Raw genomic sequence first — 18,920 nt, 5'->3', positions numbered from 1 at the left:
CGGTGGCCAATGGAAGTCACGCTCTGCCTGCGGGGGCGGAGCCAAGCTCTGCCAGCGCTAGAGGGGCGGGGCCAAACTGTCAGCGAACTGAGGGCGGGGCCCAAATCACCCTCGGCCTCACAGGATGCTCCCCAGGCCACGCTGTGCAGTTATCTGGACCAGGCAGCTTTGCTAACATTTGGGCAGAGTTTCCTTGACATTTCTGGGATTTTCTTTAAGTATAAAGTTAAGATTCTAGACCCCAGTAGATCTGGGTGGGTTCAGATACCACCAGCAACATTTACCAGCTGCGTGCCTTGCACAAGTGACTGAAACTTTCTGTGCTTCCATTTCTTCAGCTGGTAAATTGAATAATTATAAAGTTCCAGTAAGATAACAAGCAGTTCACCCAGGCGTGTCACCAGTAGGTGCTCAATAAACAGCAGTGATCCTTGTGACTCAGGTCCTTCTTCTGACCCTCCAGAAAGGAGGAAGAATTTAGGTGTGAAGAATCTGCTGGAGACCCAGGGTACTAACCTCCGACTCATTTGCCTAAGTCTGGTTCCACCACCAGTGTCAACATGCCTGTCAACAAAATGGGAAGATGGGCCTGGAGTGTGTCAGGGTTCCCATGGCAACGGGTGTGCTGCTGAGTTCCTGGAGGCAGACACAGCTGAGCACCTTCAGGTTCAGGGGCAGAAGGAAAGGAAGAGTCAATGCCAAGTGCTAGGGACAAGGAGACAGGGTTTAGGCACTGCTGCCAACCAGCCAGGTGACCCACACAGGCATTTTTACTTCTCTGGGCAAAAGCATTTTGTAGAACAGTGAGGACGATACCTGTAACCCTCCCAGTCAGTATTCTGGAGACTCTGAAATGAGGAAATGGATTCTCAAAAAAACCTCTGTTTGTTTCCAAGTAAGCCTGGAAGCAGAAACGGATGGTTGCCTGCTCTGGGAGACACCTCCCCTCTCTCCTAGCTTCCCCGGGGCTCAGCAAAGGGCCTAGGACAAACTCCCTGGTCAGGAGCTGCCTTTAGCTGGAAACTTTCTTTCACTTTTATGAAGAAGTGGAAATTGTAGTCCTTCATTCATTCCTTTGTTCGATCACCCAAGTTTTCTGCAGGTCTGCTGTGTGCCAAGCCCTGTGCTGTTTCCTGGGGCTAGAGCAGAGAACAAAACAACATCTCTGCTCTGAAAGAGGTCACCGTCTGGCTGGGGAGACACATTAAAGAAATAAACATGCAAACAAACACATGGCCACAAATATCCACAAATGTTCTCAAAGGAAACCCTGGGATTCATGAGCATGAAAGATATAAAAAACGAGACTGGGGGGAGAGGGCAGGCAGGGCAGGAAGTGACATTTCAGAGGGACTTGAGGACTGAGAAGGAGTCAGCCAGATGAGGAGGAGAGGAAAGGTATTTCAGGTGAGGGGAACAACATCTGGGTGCCTTGAGGGCAGAAGGAGCTCAAGGCATTCACGGAAAGAAGAGGTCTGTGTGACCCAGAGATCAGCGAGGGGAGGAGTCAGCAGATACCAGCTGAGTCAGGCAGGGTTGCAGTAAGGATCATAATTTTGGAAAATGGGCTCTTGGGGACTTACATGAAAATATACACCCCTGTGTTTCAAAGTTATCCCCTGGATTGGGCTGGTGCTCATCTTGGTCTCACCTGCCTTCTACCTTTTCCAGTCTGAAGGCACTGGCTCATCCAGAATCAGGTGAGTTTCGTTACTACTTGGCACAATCCACTGTCTACAGCAGAAAAGGAGACAAACATTTACTAAAAGGTTTTTAACCCAAAGGTTAGAATTAGGGTTAGGGTTAGGTTTCGGTTCAGGGTAGACTTGTTATTGGCTTTGGTCAGGAAAGGATTGAGGTTAGATCAGGGTTAGCATCAGCTTTGGGATTGGGATTGGCATTGGGATTAGGGCTGGTATTGGGGTAACTGTTGTGTTTAAGGTTGGTGTTGGGCTAGGGTTTGGATTGTAGACTTGAATTCCACTAAGTATACTTTTATCACCAGCACTCAACAGAATATCTGGGGGGTAGTAGGTGCCCAAAGGATATTTTTAATAAATTAATTACTGTGGTTTATTGTGAACCAGAAAGGCAAAGTGCCAGGCAATGCCACTTCCCTGGGTAGTCTATTTATTTGTCTGCACGTCGTGCTGAGTGTGAACAGACTGGTAAAACTCACCTGTGAGCTACGTTTACATTCATCTGTCTAGGACTGCATTAAAAGTCATACTGAAGGAGAAAACTAAAGGAGAGTAGTCTGGGCATGTCAACCCAGTGACCGAGGGAGAGAAGAGAGAGAGAGAGAGTGCACACAGAAGACCAAATGCTTCAAAGCAGTCCCGGTGTGGGGGCAGAGGTGGTTCCAGGCCGAGGTCACAGCAAGGCCAGTGGGAGGTCAAAGGATCAGGCTGTAATGCAGGGTTTGGATAAGGAGTCGGGGGAGGGAAAAGGTGAAGAGATAAGCGATAAAGTTGAAAAGGTGGGCAGCCCACAGATCATGGAAAGCCCAGTAAGCCATGTAATGTAACCCTAGTAACTGCTGGGCCCCACGTGGCCCCTTCCCTACAAAGTCTCATTAAAAGGAGTTTGGGGGACCTTCCTGACTATCCAGTCATCCTTAGTCAGAGAACTAAGAAGATCCTGTATCCCACATGCCTCAAGGTGTAGGGGGGACAAAACAAAAAAAAACGGAGTTTGGGACAGCACCCACATATTATTTACAGGGATTTCCAATTTTTAAAAAATGTGTATTTGCTATTTTTGGTTGCACTGAGTCTTCATTGATGCACGTGGCCTCTCTGTGGTTGCAGAGCGTGGGGACAACTCTTCACTGCCGCACGCGGGCTTCTCATTACCGTGGCTTCTCTTGTTGCAGAGCACAGGTTCTAGGCGCACAGGCTCAGGCGCTACAGCATGTGGGCTCAGTAATTGTGGCTCGCAGGCTCTAGAGCCCAGGCTCAGAAGTTATAACACGCGGGCTTAGTTGCCCCGCGGCATGTGGAATCTTCCCAGACTAGGGATCGAAGCCGTGTCCCCTGCATTGGCAGGGGGACTCCTATCCACTGTACCACGAGGGAAGTCCCTTTGACATTTTTTGTCTTGCAAAGAAGATCAGGGAGGGTCCTGTTTCTACCCCTCAGCGACCATTTCCAATCCCCTCTCCTGACTCTGCGGGGCTCTCGTATCAAATTCTACTCCAGAACCCCTCGCTGGCAGCCCCAGAATGAACATGGCTCTCCTGCCTCTCTCTGCCCACTGAAGTCTTCATTTACAGCTCCACTCAGCCTCGGGAACTCCAGTCCCTTCCTGCGCTCTCTGCTTGGCAGAGCCCCCGGTAAAGAACAGCCCAAAACTGCCCCAGCAAGCCCGCCCCTCTGCTCTGCATTCCCCCTTCTGGAGAATCAGGCTGGGAAAGGGAGAGCTCTCTGCAGAGGGGAGAAGGAAGCGCTGAATGGGCAAGTTTAAGATCCTCTTTTACGAGGCCTAAGTGAGGGGGCAGGGAACATTGCCGTGTCTCGTCCCTGTCACAGTATAAAGATTACAGCATCTCCCATGGACACTGGGGGTAGGGGGGTTGTTGAGTTGGAGAGTGAAGCAGTCAGATCTGTGAGCTCCTTGGAAGCAGGGCTCCATGTGTTTGGTGGGTGATCGCCACCCCCCCACACACCAAGAAGATCCTGGTTCTGTATGTGATGAATGAATGGATGGATGGATGGATGATGGATGACTGAAATTCACGAGCATTCTGAATTTTCACACAGGCCTTAGAGACCCCAGGACGACTGCATCCTTTACATAGCCTCTGTAAATCCTCATTCCTCATCTTTGTGCCAACCAACCAGGGCCCTCGCAACAATGACCTCCAGACTCTAGAGGGACAAGGACCAGCCTCCCCCCTAAACACACACACACACACACACACACACACACACACACACACACACAGTGGAGTATTTGGACAGACTCCATCAGTCTGCTAGGAATGGCCCAAGCTCCGCTGGGCAAGACCCACGGTACAAGGGAAACCTCCCCGTGCTTTTGGCTCTGTCTACAATTCAGGTTTCTAGCAACACATAAAAATAACTTCAAGGACATCCTGGGGGGCGGGAGGAGGGAGACCTGGTCCCCTGGCTTCCAGAAGAACTAGATAAGTACAAGTTCCATCTCTCCTTTGTCCAAGGGCCCACGGCTGCCCGGATGACTCTGGACTTGAACCTGGGTTTGTTTCTGTCTGTGAACCACAGGCCTAGACTTGCAAAGCTCCTTGGTGTTCAGCCCCCATCACCCAGCTTCAGGCAAAGAGAGGCAGATGTAAAAGTCATGCAGGGGAAAAAAAACGCCTGGAATCCCTCCCACTGCTGGCTCTGAGCACGACTCCTGCAGTGCATCATGGGAAGAGGCTGCAGAACAGGGCGGACCTGGGGAGCCGGCAGGAGAACCGGGGAGCCGTGCTGGGGAGGGGAAGCGAGGTGGGGGGTTTGCCGGCCTCTGCCTGGGCTCCAGTGCTTTGATTCCCCAAACAGGGATGATGTAAAACTGTGCCACAGATCACCTTTCAGGCCCTTCAGGGCCCATCCAAGGACAGGAGCAGCCCCCTGCCAGAGGCGGGAAGGAGAGGTGGTAGAAACACTTTAATGACAGGTACATCATGAGCACAGACTATTCCCGGAGCTGCGCATGTGTCATAGGAATCCTTACAACCCATGAAGGCCTTGTGGTTTGTCCCACCATACAGATGAGCAAAGTAAGGCTCAAGGCAGGAAATAACCAATTGCATGGCCAGCAGACCACATGCCCAGCGGACACAGAGGCAGGGTTTGCACCCAGAGGGAGGGATTCAGGAGCCTGTGTTCGTGCCTCTGCACTAAAGAGGGGGGCTGAGCGTGGATGTTTTCAGGGCTGGCGCCCATTTTCCTCCCTGCCTCCCGAAGGCTCCAAAATAGGCCTGCTTTCCTGATGAAGCTCTCCTCCCCTCAGCACCACAAATACCCACATTCCCAGGCTGAATCCAGGGTGGGGCCTTCAGGAGCTCGTGCCCAGCAGGACCTATTTCTGGCTGCATCCTCAACCAGCCACAAGCGACCTTCTGTGGCGGCCTCGGCCACAGCCCACAGCCGGAGCCCAGGTCCTGGTCAGGCCTCCAAAGGGCCCATTGTCCGGCTGCCTGGGCTGCCGAGCCTGGCTCCTGGACATCCGGAGCGGGGGGCAGAGGGTGACCTAGGGCAGGGTGGACTGAGGGGCCCGTGTAAGAGCTGCTGCCAGCTCAAAGGATGTCCCAGTGTCCACTGTGCCTGCTAGGGAAAGAAAACAGACTCCACCTCTAGACGGGCCTCAGGCTGCCTCAGACAGGCCCTGAGGTCTCACACACTCACGCACACACATACACCCCAAAGGTGAAAACTGCTGAGGCAGCCACCACGTGCTCAGAGAAGCAAGGAGGTGACAGGCAGGGTCTGGAGCTGAGTGGGTTCAGACTCAAATACTGGCTTCTCCAGTGCTGACCTGGGCAGGTCATACCACCCCTCTAAACCTCAGTCTCCTCATCTGTGAAATGGGACAGCTACCAACCCCATTTTATAGATGTGCAAACCCACCTTCAGAGGAGGGGCTTGCCTGATGCCACACAGGCAGGATCTTTTTCATAACATTAAAAAAAGTTTGGGGACTTCCCTGGTGGTCCAGTGGTTAAGAATCTGCCTGCCAAGGCAGGGAACACGAGTTTGATCTCGGCCCGGGAAGATCCCATGTGCTGCGGGACTACTAAGCCAGTGAGCTGCAACTACCGAACCTATGCACCTAGAGCCTGTGCTCTGCGACAAGAGAAGCCACTGTGATGAGAGGCCCGCTCACCTCTGGAGAGTGGCTCCCACGCTTTGTCACTAGAGAAAGCCTGCACACAGCGACCAAGGCCATGGGCAACCAAAACTAAAACATAAATAATTTTTTAAAGTTTTTTTAGGAACGTTTCAAACATACACAAAAGTAAAAAGAGCATAATAAATCCCCACAGACCATCATTCAGATTCAAAGATTACTGAGATTTTACCTGCTTTATTTGTCCCTTTCCATTATTTTGTTGCCATGAAAGGGAATATAAAGCCAAATCCAGGAGGAGTTCCCTTGACATCCAGTGGTTAGAACTCTGTGCTTCTACTGCAGGGCGCACAGGTTCAATCCCTAGTTGGGGAAATACGATCCTGTACGCTGCACGGTGCAGCTGTATAAATAGAGAAAGCCAATCCTGGACACGACATCTCATCCCAACATACTTCCGTATTCCTCTAATATAAGGACATAATATCAATAGCATTCATTGTCACACCTAGCAAAATTAACAGCAATCCCACGGCATCATCTAATATCCAGTGCATGATCGAGTTATCCTGATACTCTCATCAACATGGTTTTCCAGGTGATTTGTTTGAGTTAGGATCCTCGGAAGGTCTACACATACATTCAATTGTAGCGTCTTGTTTATTTTTTTAAAATGTTTTTCCATGCGGTTGACTTATTGAAGAAACTGAGCCCATTGTCCTGTGAAATGTCCACAGCCTGGTTGTCTGTTTGCTTCCTCAGTGGCAACCCACTCCAGGAACGGCGGAGCCTGGTGGGCTGCCATCGATGGGGTCGCACAGAGTCGGACACGACTGAAGCGACTTAGCAGCAGCAGCAGCAATGTCACTTAACCTTTCTCTATCCCTATATTTCCAGTGAAATTGAGCCCCTCCCCTTTTAAATAACCATTTTGTTGAGATATAATTCACATATCACACGTATCACTCTTTCAAAGTGTACAGTTCAATGCTTTTTAGTACATTCACAGAGTTGTGCAACCATTACTCTTGTCCAACTTCAAAATGTTCTCATCATCCCAAAAAGAAACTCCAAACCCATTAGCAGTCGCTCCTCATTCTGCCCTGCTGCCAGCCCCGGCAACCACTGGTCTACTTTCCTCTCTATGGATTTGCCCATGCTGGACATTTAGTATAAATGGAATCACACAATATGTGGTCTTTTGTGACAGGTAGCTTTTATTTAGCATGACACTGGGTTGGCCAAACTTTGTTCAGATTTGCCCGTAAGAGCTTATGGAAAAACCCAAATGAATTTTTTGGCCAACCCAATATGTTCATCCATGTATTATCATGTTTGAGTACCTTGTTCCTTTTTATTGCCAAATCACATTCCATTGTATAAATATACCATATGCTGTTTATCCATCCGTTGCTCATGGACATTAAGGTTGTCTCTACTTCTTGCCTCTTATAAATAATGAACATAGAAATATAATATGTTAATATAAATATAAAATAAAATATCTATTCACATGTGTGTACATGTGTTTGTGCAAATATCTATTTTCAATTCTCTTGGGTGTGTATACATAGGAATGGATGCCAGGTCTTATGTAACTCTGTCTTTAGCATTTTGAGGAATCATCTAGCTGTTTTCCAAAGTAACTGAACCATTTTACAACACCACCAGCAACGTGTGAGGGTTCCATCTTCTCTGCATCCTTACCAGTGCTTGTAAGGGTCTATCTTTTTTATATGAGTCATCCTAGAGAGAGTGAGAAGGCAGTGGCACCCAACTCCAGTACTCTTGCCTGGAAAATCCCATGGACTGAGGAGCCTGGGGGGCCGCAGTCCATGGGGTCGCTAAGAGTCGGACACGACTGAGCGACTTCACTTTCACTTTTCACTTTCACGCATTGGAGAAGGAAATGGCAACCCACTCGTGTTCTTGCCTGGAGAATCCCAGGGACGGGGGAGCCTGGTGGTATGCTATCTATGGGGTCGCTCAGAGTCGGACACGACTGAAGCGGCTTAGCAGCAGCAGCAGAGAGAGTGAAGTTGTCTCTCATTGCACTTTTGATTTGTGTTTCCCTAATGGCAAGTGGAGTTGAGCATCTTTTCATGGGCTTATTGCAATTTGTATGTCTTCCTTGGGATTTTTCATTTGGATTATTTGTCTTGTAAATAATTCTCTGTATAGACAAGATCCTGATCAGATACATGATTTATAATTTTTTTTCTCCCATTATATGGGTTGTCTTTTCACTTTCTTGCCATTTTAAGGCACAAGGCTTTACAATTTTCATGAAGCCCTATTTACCTGTCTGTTTTGTACCCTTGTGGGTTTTGTGTTGCCTGACTCCCAGTTCTACCCCATCAATCTATAGTCTAGCCTTATGCCAGTGCCACACAGTCTCAATTCCTGTAACTTGCAGTAAGCTTGAAACTAGAAGGTGTGAGTTCTCCAATTCTGCTTTTCTGAAATTGTTTGAAGATTTTAGGTTTCTCATGAACATTAACTCCTTTGTTTAATTCTGAGGGTTTATAGCTCCCACTGTTATATTTAGGACTATGATCCATTTTGTGTTACCTTTTGTACATGATGGGAGGTGGGGATCTGACCTTACTCTTTGGGTGTGTGATTCCAATTGTCACTACCATTTTTTTTAAAGATTATTTGATGTGGACCATTTTTTAAAGTCTTTGTTGCATTTATTATGACATTGCTTATACTTTATGCTTTGTTTTTTTGACTCCAAGGCATGTGGGATCTTAGCTCCCCAGTCAGAGATCAATCCTGCACTCCCTGCATTGGAAGGTAACGTCTCAACCACTGAACCATCAGGGAAGTCCCACCATTTCTTAAAAAGACTCTTCTCTCCCCATCGAATGATCTTGGCACCCATGTCAAAAATCAATTGAACATACGTATATGGATTTATTTCTGGACTCCCAATTCTACCCAATCAATCTATAGTCTAGCTTTATGCCAGTGTCACACAGTCTCAAGTCCTATAACTGTGCAATAAGTTTGAAATTAGAAGGTGTGAGTTCTCCAATTCTGTTCTTCTTTTTCAAAATTGTTTGAAGATTTTAGGTCTTTCATATTTCTATGTACATTTTAGCATCAATTTGTACAAAAATGCCAACTGAATTTTGATAGAGACTGCATTAAATCTATAGATTGATTTGGTTGATGTTGCTCAGTTCAGTTCAGTCACTCAGTCGTGTCTGACTCTTTGTGATCCCGTGGACTGCAGCACGCCAGGCTTCCCTGTCCATCACCAACTCCCGAAGCTTGCTCAAACTCATGTCCATCGAGTCAGTGATGCCATCCAACCATGGTGCTGCTATCTTAACCATATTAAGTCTTCTAATCCATAAACATAGGATGTTTTTCCATTTAGGCCTGTCTTTCCATTTGTTTAGGTCTTCTTTCAATTCCTTTCAGCAATGTTTTATAGTTTTCACCATGCAAAATTTACAGTTCTTTTGTTAAACTTATTCCCAAGTATTTTATTCTTTCAGATACAAATGTAAATGGAATTATTTACTTAATTTCATTTTACAGTGTTCATTGCTAGTATATAGAACTTGGTTTTTTATTTTGACCTTGTATCCTGAAACCTTTGTGAACTCATATATTTGTTCTAATATATATTTTCAGTGAATTCCTTACAGTTTTCTACACATAAGATCATGTCACCTGCAAATAAAGATAGTTTTACTTTTTTCCTTCCTAATCCTGATGACATTTATTTCTTTTTCTTGCCCAATTGTGCTGGCTAGAATTTCCAGTACAATATTTAACAGGAGTGGGGAGACTGAGAATGCCTCTCTTGTTCCTGATTTGGTGAAAGCTTTCAGTCTTTCACCATTAAGCATGATGTTAGCTGCAGGTTTTTCATAGATGCACTTAGAATTTTAATCCAGATGTGAGGGATTCTAAAGCCTTGACTTTTATCCTAGCCCTAGGATATAAGAGCAGTGACCTGGTCAGGATGGTCAGCAAGGAAGAGGCTCAAAGAGCTGTCAACATTCAAGATGGAAGTGAAGGGTCTGGGTGACTTTGGAGGAGTTGGATCCAGCAGGGAACACCAAGTCCCACTGCCAGTGGGCCCTGTCCCCATCATCCCTGTAGTCTTAGAGGCAGAAAAAATATGAGAAACCCAGAATCAGAGTTCTGAGGCCCTCATCAATGTTCATTTCCTTGCAATTTTAGCACAGATCCTCTCACCTCCCAAGCTGCTCTGAGACAGAATGTCCGTTGAAAAAGCAAGTGGGAACAGCTGCCATCGGCACAGGTAGGGAGGAAGAAGGTGGGGAAAATAGGCAGCCAGGTGGAGAGGTTGAGAGACTTGGGAGCTGGACTTCTGGGTTCAAGCCTGGCCGTCCTCCACACGGTGCACCAAGGAAACGACCGTGGCCAAGTCATTTCAGCTCCCAGAGTATGAGTTTTCTGTCTTTAAAATAGGGATGGTCGTTTAAAAGTCTAGAAATAACCAGCACTGGAGAGGGTGTGGAGAAAAGGGAACCTTCCTCCACTGTTGGTAGGAATGTAAATTGAAGCAGCCCCTATGGAGAACAGACTGGAGTTTCCTCACAAAACTAAAAATAGAGTTGCCATATAAGCTTGCAATCTCACTCTTAGACATACATCCAGAGAAAACTAAAATTTGAAAAGAAACATTCATCCCAGTGTCCGTAGCAGATTATTTACAATAGCCAAGACATGGAAGAACCTAAATGTCTGTTGATATCACAAGATGAATGAATAAAGAAGATGTTTTTATATATATATATACACACACATACAATGGAATATTAGCCAGCCATTAAAAAGAATGAAACAATGCCATTTACAGAAACATGGATGGACCTAGAGAATATGAAGTAAGTCAGAAGGAGAAAGATACATACCGTATGATATCGCTTACATGTAGAATCTAAAGTATGATACCAATGGACTTATCTAAGAAACACAAACAGACTCACAGAGGTAGAAAACAATGTTCAGGATTTCTCCAGTGGTCTGTGGTTAAGATGCCGCACTTCCAGTGCAGGGGGCATGGGTTTGATCCCTGGTCATCTTCCCTGGTGGTTCAGAACCAGGAACCTGAACGCGGGAGACCTGGGTTTGATCCCTGGGTCGGGAAGATCCCCTGGAGAAGGAAATGGCAACCACTCCAGTATTCTTGCCTAGAGAATCCCATGGACGGAGAAGCCTGGTAGGCTACAGTCCACGGGGTCGCAAAGAGTTGGACACTACTGAGCGACTTCACTTACTTACTTACTGGGAACTAAGATCCTATTAATACATGCCTCATGGTGTAGTAAAATAAATAAATAAATAAAAGAATAAATTAGGGTTACCAAAGGGGAAAAGGATAGGGGAAGAATAAAGTATGAATTTGGAGTTAGCAGATACAAGCTACTATATATAAAATAGATAAACAGCAAGGTCCTACTATAGAGCACAGGGAAGTATATTCAATATCCTGTAATAAACCATAATGGAAAAGAGTATGAAAAAGAATATATATATATATGTGTGTGTGTGTGTGTGTATTTCTGACTCACTTTGCTATTATACACCAGAAACTAACACAACATTATAAATAAATCAACTCTACCTCAATTTAAAAATCAAAAAATAAAATAAAACCCCTGCTTTGGGGGAAAGAATTCCATGGAAGAGAAAAAAATAAGCAAAGTGAAATAGGGATATGACAAAATCCACCTCTCAGGGCCACTGTGAGGATGACTTGGGGTAATACTTGTAAGGTGTTCAGCACAGCTTAAAGCACATTCTTGATGCCCCATAATTCTGGTTATTATTGCCTTTATTATTGTCATTTTTACTCTTACCTCCCTCTATAGTATTGCTGCTGGAATGATGGTGGCTGATCCAGCATGCCCAGGAGAGGAATAGCCTTCCTGAACGTTCAGCCCCTGTTTGGTGTTCAGCCCTTGTTTGGGCCAGCGGCCCCAGTGGCCCCAGGTCTCCCCCATTCCTATGCACACTGCACCCCATATGGGGTCCAACTTGAGAGAGGAAGCTTCTTCCACCAGAGCAAGAGCTCAGAAGGCTCCCCAAGGTCTTTGTAAGGCTCTATAACCAGGCACTCCAGAGATGTTGCCTCATGGACTGCTCACCCCATTTTACAAAAGGGAAAACTGAGACTCAGAGAAGTTGAGCAATCATCTAAGATCCCCTAGCTAGAAAGAGTCAGAGACAAGATCTGATCATAGGTGGTTGCCCTCACCTACTGGGCTACACCCCTTTTCTCAGCCATTGGCCAAACTTGAAAGTTCAAGAAGTCACCTTGAGACAAGGAGGAAGGGGCCCAGTTAGAGGTCCCAGAGCGGTCCATGACAAGACAGCAAAGCAGAGCCCACGTCAGCAATGCAGAGTGATGTACTGGGCCCCACGGATCTATCATTCTGACCCCAAGTGCCCACAGAGACCCTGCCCTGGTTAGCTGTCAGGCGCTGAGGGTCCATCTGGGTACCTCTGGGGGCCTCTGCATGCGTGGTATGTCAACTTCTGTCATGCCCGACTCTTTGAGACCCTGTGGACATTAGCCTGCCGGGCTCCTCTGTCCATGGGATTCCCCGGGCAAGAATACTGGCATGGGTTGCCATTCCCTTCTCCAGGGGATTTTCCCAACCCAGGGATCGAACCCACCTCTCTTATGTGTCCAAGACTGGCTGGCGGGTTCTTTACCACTAGTGCCACCTGGTAGAGCCCCTGGGGGTCCCTACTATTCTGTAATCAACCCAAGACCCATGGAGCTTCCAGACAACTTGCTGTTACTTCCTGTCAGCTGACAGCACGCCTGTCAACCCCATCCTTCAGCTGACTTTCGGAGCCAAAATGCAGGTGGTTTTTTATTTTAGAACATTGATGAAGGGATGGCCATTTACTTATTTATTGGCTGTGCTGGGTCTTTGTTGCTGTGGGCCGGCTTTTCCTAGTTGTGGTGAGCAGGGGCTACTCCTTGTTGCAAGGCACGGGCTCTCATGGTGGTGGTTTCTCTTGCTGTGGGGCCCAGGCTGCAGTAGTCGCCACATGCAGGCTCAGCAGTTGGGGTGCTCGGGCTTAGTTGCTCCACAGCATGTGGGATCTTCCGGGACTGAACCCGTGTTCCCTGCGTTGGCAGGCAGATTAGTATCCACTGCACCACCAGGGAAGTCCCCAAAATGCAGATGTTAACATTCCTTATGATAAACTCCCTCGGCAAGTTGTAGACACCAGAGAAATCAAGAAATCATTGTGGTTCTTAATTCTGCCCCAACAGGAACCAGCACCTCCCCCAGCTTTGGGCCCTGCAGAGCTGGGAACCCTCCCAAGGCCCTCTCCCTTCTGCTCATTTGCGATGGAGGCTATTTACTTCCTGGGTCTTTCACGACCCATTCTTCACCCACAAAGTCACTCAACTCTGAAGACGGGGGTGGGTGTTCCTAGGCAACAAAAACCATCACTGAGCACAAGGACTCTAACCCTGTTTCTCTGTCTTGTAAATCTCTCATTCAATCAGTCTGCAGATTTACTGTGAAGCTGTACCAGGCGTGGTGGGAACTTGAGGCTCAGACTCCCAAGCCAGGGGAGGGACATGAGCCACCATCTTTAGCCCCTGCTCCTGCCAAGAGCCACGTGCCTCATGCTTTCAGGCACCAGCCCCTGAAAAGCCCAAGAACAATGCCAGGAAGTATGTGTTATCACTATTTCATGGACGAATGTGTCACTTTACCCTGAAAATATATGCCTTGAACAGCTGCTAAGTGCTTGACTTGTGCAAGGGGGCGGGTGCACAGTGATGGCAAAGACTCCCTAAGCCCCCTCCCTGCTTCCTTCAAAGATGGTCCCCAGTAGGAGAGGCAGACTCTGAACAAGAGAAGCAAACAAGGAAGGGAGGAAAGGCGGGCGGCAGAATGCAGTAAACACCGTGGGTGACAAGACTTTGGGAAAGCAACTCGGGAGACCTACTTTAAGTATGCTGATAGGGGAAGGGACTGTCTGAGGAGGCAACATTCGAACCACTCCAGTCTCGTCTCCTTCCTTTCCGGAGCTTCGGGCCATGTCCACCCCCGGCAATGATGCTGGGCCAGCTGAAGAGGCAGGCGGCCCTGTCCTCATCCTCTCCTTCCTCCCGCTTCCCCCATGGCGGGGGAGGTGGGAGGAAATATCACATCCTCCACCAACGAGCTGTGTGACCTTGGGCAGTCACTGTGCCTCTCTGGGCTTGTGTCCATGAAATGATCCGCCCCATCCTGTCCTCCACAACTGAGGTCAGATATGAGAATGTGAGGGAGCATTTCATCTGGTTTAAAGCATTTTGCAAGGTGCAGGGGAAACAGGCTTCTTCATTGCCCCCAAGCTCTTACTAATGGGGCACATGTGGGCCTTCGGGATCTTGCAGTGCCTAGCGGAGGCCCCGTCATGTGCTCCTCTTACTGAAGGGGATCTGAGGCTTGATGGCAACATGGTCAGCCTGAAGTCTCCCAAAATTAGGTAGTGAGAAATAAACCCCCTAGTAATACTCGTGGCAGACACTATTGAGCACTTGCTGTGTCCAGGTCAATACCAAGGGTCTTGATTGTCACAGTTCGTCCCCACAGCCGTCCTGCCCGGAAAGCTTTACGGCCGTTAGCTCTGTTTTATGGGAAGGTGGGCAGTCAGCAACTGTTCACAACCCTCAATTTAGACCCAGAAAAAGGCAGGAAGGCCCTGGCCTGGATTTAAGACAAATGGGAAGTCATTCACTCATCCAACCCCGACAGATCCCGCCACATGCCAGACACGTTCTAGGCACCAACGAACCACAGACAGAAATGCGGGTCCTCGTGGGGCTTACGTCCTAGCAGAAGATGACAGTGAGTGAGGGGAAATGTGCTGCGTTAGATGCCAGGGAGGACAAGTCCCCAGACCCTCTTGCTCCAAGCACCATGCTGTTGGGACAGCAAGTCTATGCTTTGCAGCCATTGCTGCTGGGAGGTGGGGTCACCTGCATCTCTGGCTGCGTCACCGGCATCTTTCCCTTCCTCATGAGTGTCTGAATCTCGAGACAGCAGACAGTCTGAGGCAGGAACTTCATTCGAAGTGCACTGCCAGGTGGAGCAGGCCGGAGGGACCGAATGTGGGCCTCGGAGTCCTCCCGCAAGCTCGGGGCCGCACCTCCCTCATCACGGAGTAAGCATGTGATTAAGTAATCTTATTACGGGAGTCCCACGTGATCAGACGCCAGGCAACACTTCGAATTGAAATTAATTCCAAGGTTCAGCCAAGTCCCTGGGTGTCTTCCTTTCAGGGAGGCTGTTGAGCAGGAAATGAGGTCTGCATGTTCCCAAGATCCCAAGGAACCAGCCCAGAGGGCTGAGGCTGCTAGAGGCTGGGACTGGGGAGGGGGTTCAACTGGTCGTCACTCACCCCTAAATCCCAGCCACCTTCATGGACAAGGGGTATCTACAGGAATGCCCCACACATGTCTTGATCAAAACCAGGTTCCTGGGACTTCCTTGGCGGTTCAGTGGTTAAAGTTCCATCCTTCCACTTTAGGGGTCAGGGGTTCAATCCCTGATCGGGGAATTAAGATCCTGCATGGCATATGGCAAGGCCAAAAAACAGAAAAAATAAAAAACCAGATCCTTTGTTGCACCCTCTTCAGAGAGGTTCCTCCTCCAAGGGCCCCTCACTCCACAAATGACCCCATCGTCCTGTCAGCCATCCTCTCGAAGCTCTGAGTATCCCCTGTCCCACGGCCTCATGTCCAACCTGTTGCCGGGTCTGCCCGACTTCTAGAGGCATCTCAAATGCCTTCTTCTGTCTCCATCCCTCCAGCCTCCTCCTCGCCCCCAGCCTCATCACCTTGAGCCTCCTCACGACACTGGCTTCCTGGCTGTGGACTCTTCTGGCGCTCCTGCTGCACAGGAAGTGATCCCCCTCCTGCCCTGAACACCAGGTCCCGAGTAGTTGCTGGGGAGACCATGCCTCCAGCCCTCAGAAACCCTAGCCCCTGCTCAGCAGCCTCCGAGGACATGATACCAGGGGGAAGAGGGCAGGTCCACCCAGGGCCTCTGTCAAGCAGGCGTCTCAGGCTGTGAAGGCTGAGTCTAGTGAAATGACCTGCTGTGTGAGCTTCAGGAGTCACTGTCCCTCTCTGGCCTTGAGTCTCCTCATCTCTAAAATGATCAGCCCACCCTGTTCTCTGTCACTGAGACCCACAGGGGAATGAAAGGGAAGCATTTTATATATCTTCAAGCTTATACCAGTGTCTGGGAATGTCACCATCACTCCTGAAAATCCCAGGAGGCGAACATGTGTCTCCACCCGACATTGCCCCCCGAGTCCCACCAGCCTCCTCCAAGTCACAGTTAGGAGTCAGAGGAGATGGGAACCACCAAGAGACCAAGCAAACAGCTTCTGTAAGAAGCAAGGAAGAAACAAGAGAATGGGACCTTGCAGGTCTCACTCATTACCGCACCCCCAGCACAGGGCCGGGCACACAGGAGGTGCTCAATCAGTGCTCCAAATGAAGAGTGAGGCCCCACCCCACCTAGCTGCTCCTCACACCAGGGAGGATGATGCCAGCGAAGACCTGCATGGACCAGGGCGGTCAGAATGAGCTTCCCAAGGGGCAGAGCCTGGCCTCACAAGACTTGGCAGATGTGACTAGTCAGAGGAAGGGAAAGGTCGTTCTGGAAAGGCAGAGGGACAGGGAGGGCGGGACAAGGTCACTGAAGGACAGTGGCTAGAATCTAGTGGGAATGCCCCATCCGCCCGGCCCTGCATCAGTGCTCTGCGATGAATGATACCGACTGGGGAAAGTCCCACAGCCAGGGATTCTAACCCACATCAGAGACCCAGAGTCCTTGGACGTCATCGCTGAACTGGACGCCTCCCTGCTTGACTTTCTCCTCGAAGCAGGCCTTGGAATTTGTGTGCATAGGAAAAGACTTTATAAGAAATAGGGTTTCCCATAGTTTGAATTAAAACTGTCCCCTCTGATATATTCTCCTATTTCTGGGATTTATAGTTCCACTTCTTGACTTAAGGGCCAGGGAGAGGATATGAACTTCAAGGAAAGTGTGTGTTAGAAGGAACCTGAAGTCACTCTGGGCAAAGAATCAAGCAGGTAATATAGAGGGAGAAAAAAGAAGGGATACCTTCTAGCAGGCAATACCAGTTCAGTTGCAGGGTATGGGATGGGTCCCCAAAGAGCCAGAATGATTGACAATGTCAGGAAAAAAGTGAGATGTCATCCAGTCATTTATCCATCTATACATCCTTCATTTATTCCAGGTTATTAATTAAGCCCATAGTCTAGTGGAGTGACAGACAGAGAAGTATGTAATTATAGTCAGTGTTATCATGGGGGGTACAGGGTACTATGGGAGCCCAGAGGGGACACCTAACATAGAAAGAGGTTGGAGTGGTGAAGTCAAGGAAGGCTTCCTGGAAGAGGTGATGCCTAGTCTGATACTTAGAGGGCAAACAGGACTTGGTCCACAGGTTGAAGGAACCAAACAGCACCTGCCGACACTCAGAGGTGCGTGACTTTCAGGGACCAGAACAGCTCCATGTGACTGAAGCAGAGAACACCAGAGAGGAGGAGTGAGAGGTGAGTTTACAGAGGAGGATGACCAAGGCCAGATCTGCCTGGACCTTGGGAGAGCATTGAAGACTATAGTCTTCACTGGAGAGCAGTGGGAGCCTGTCTAGACTTCTAAATACAGGAGAGATGTGGCCAGATTTCCTGTTTAGAAAAATAACTCAGTGGGGACTGGGTCATTTTGACCAGGCTTCTAATTGAAGATAACTTAAAAAGCTGAAGTATCTATACTCAATGTAGAGATAGAGATGCGTGCATGTGTGTGTGCCCAGTTGCTTCAGTCATGTCTTACTCTTTGCAACTCTATGGATTGTAGCCCACCAGGCTCCTCCGCCCATGGGATTCTCTAGGCAAGAATACTGGAGTGGGTTGCCATGCCTTCCTCCAAGTGATCTTCCTCACCCAGGGATCGAACCCACGTCTCCGGCATTGCAGGTAGATTCTTTACCACTGAGCCAATGGAGAAGCCCAGAGATAGAGATCTATATTTCCAAAAGCATTAAAAGTTTACAAGAGAGTAAAAAATTTTCAAACCGTACCTGAAGATCAAGTAGGAACCCAGAGAAGAGAATGTATATGGAGACCATTCTTGCCTAAAGAGCTTTTCCAAGCCCAGAGGCATATTCCCTTTGCCAGTTGTGAAGAACTAGGTTCAGTTCAGTTCAGTTCAGTCACTCAGTTGTGTCCGAGTCTTTGTGACTCCATGGACTACAGCGTGCCAGGCCTCCCTGACCATCACAAACTCCCAGAGTTTACTCAAACTCATGTCCATCGAGTCAGTGATGCCATCCAAACATCTCATCCTCTGTCATTCCCTTCTCCTGTCACCTTCAATCTTTCCCAGCATCAGGGTTTTTTCAAATGAGTCACCTCTTCACATCAGGTGGCCAAAGTATTGGAGTTTCAGTTTCAACATCAGTCCTTCCAATGAACACCCAGAACTGATCTCCTTTAGGATGGACTGGTTGGATCTCCTTGCAGTCCAAGGGACTCTCAAGAGTCTTCTCCAACACCACAGTTCAAAAGCATCAATTCTTCAGCACTCAGCTTTCTTTATAGTCCAACTCTCACATCCCTACATGAATGCTGGAAAAACCATAGCCTTGACTAGATGGACCTTTGTTGGCAAAGTAACATCTCTGCTTTTTAATATGCTGTCTAGGTTGGTCATAACTTTGCTTCCAAGCAGTAAGCATCTTTTAATTTCATGGCTGCAATCACCATCTGCAGTGATTTTGAAGCCCCCAAAAATAAAGTCTTCCACTGTTTCCACTGTTTCTCCATCAATTTGCCATGAAGTGATAGGACTGGATGCCATGATCTTTGTTTTCTGAATGTTGAGCTCTAAGCCAACTTTTTCACTCTCCTCTTTCACTTTCATCAAGAGGCTCTTTAGTTCTTCTTCACTTTCTGCCATAAGGGTGGTGTCATCTGCATATGTGAGATTATTGATATTTCTCCTGGCAATCTTGATTCCAGCTTGTGCTTCCTCCAGCCCAGCATTTCTCATGAT

Source organism: Bos javanicus, chromosome 11 (assembly GCF_032452875.1).
Source record: "Bos javanicus breed banteng chromosome 11, ARS-OSU_banteng_1.0, whole genome shotgun sequence".
Taxonomy (NCBI): Eukaryota; Metazoa; Chordata; class Mammalia; order Artiodactyla; family Bovidae; genus Bos; species Bos javanicus.
This window is presented reverse-complemented; position numbering follows the sequence as displayed.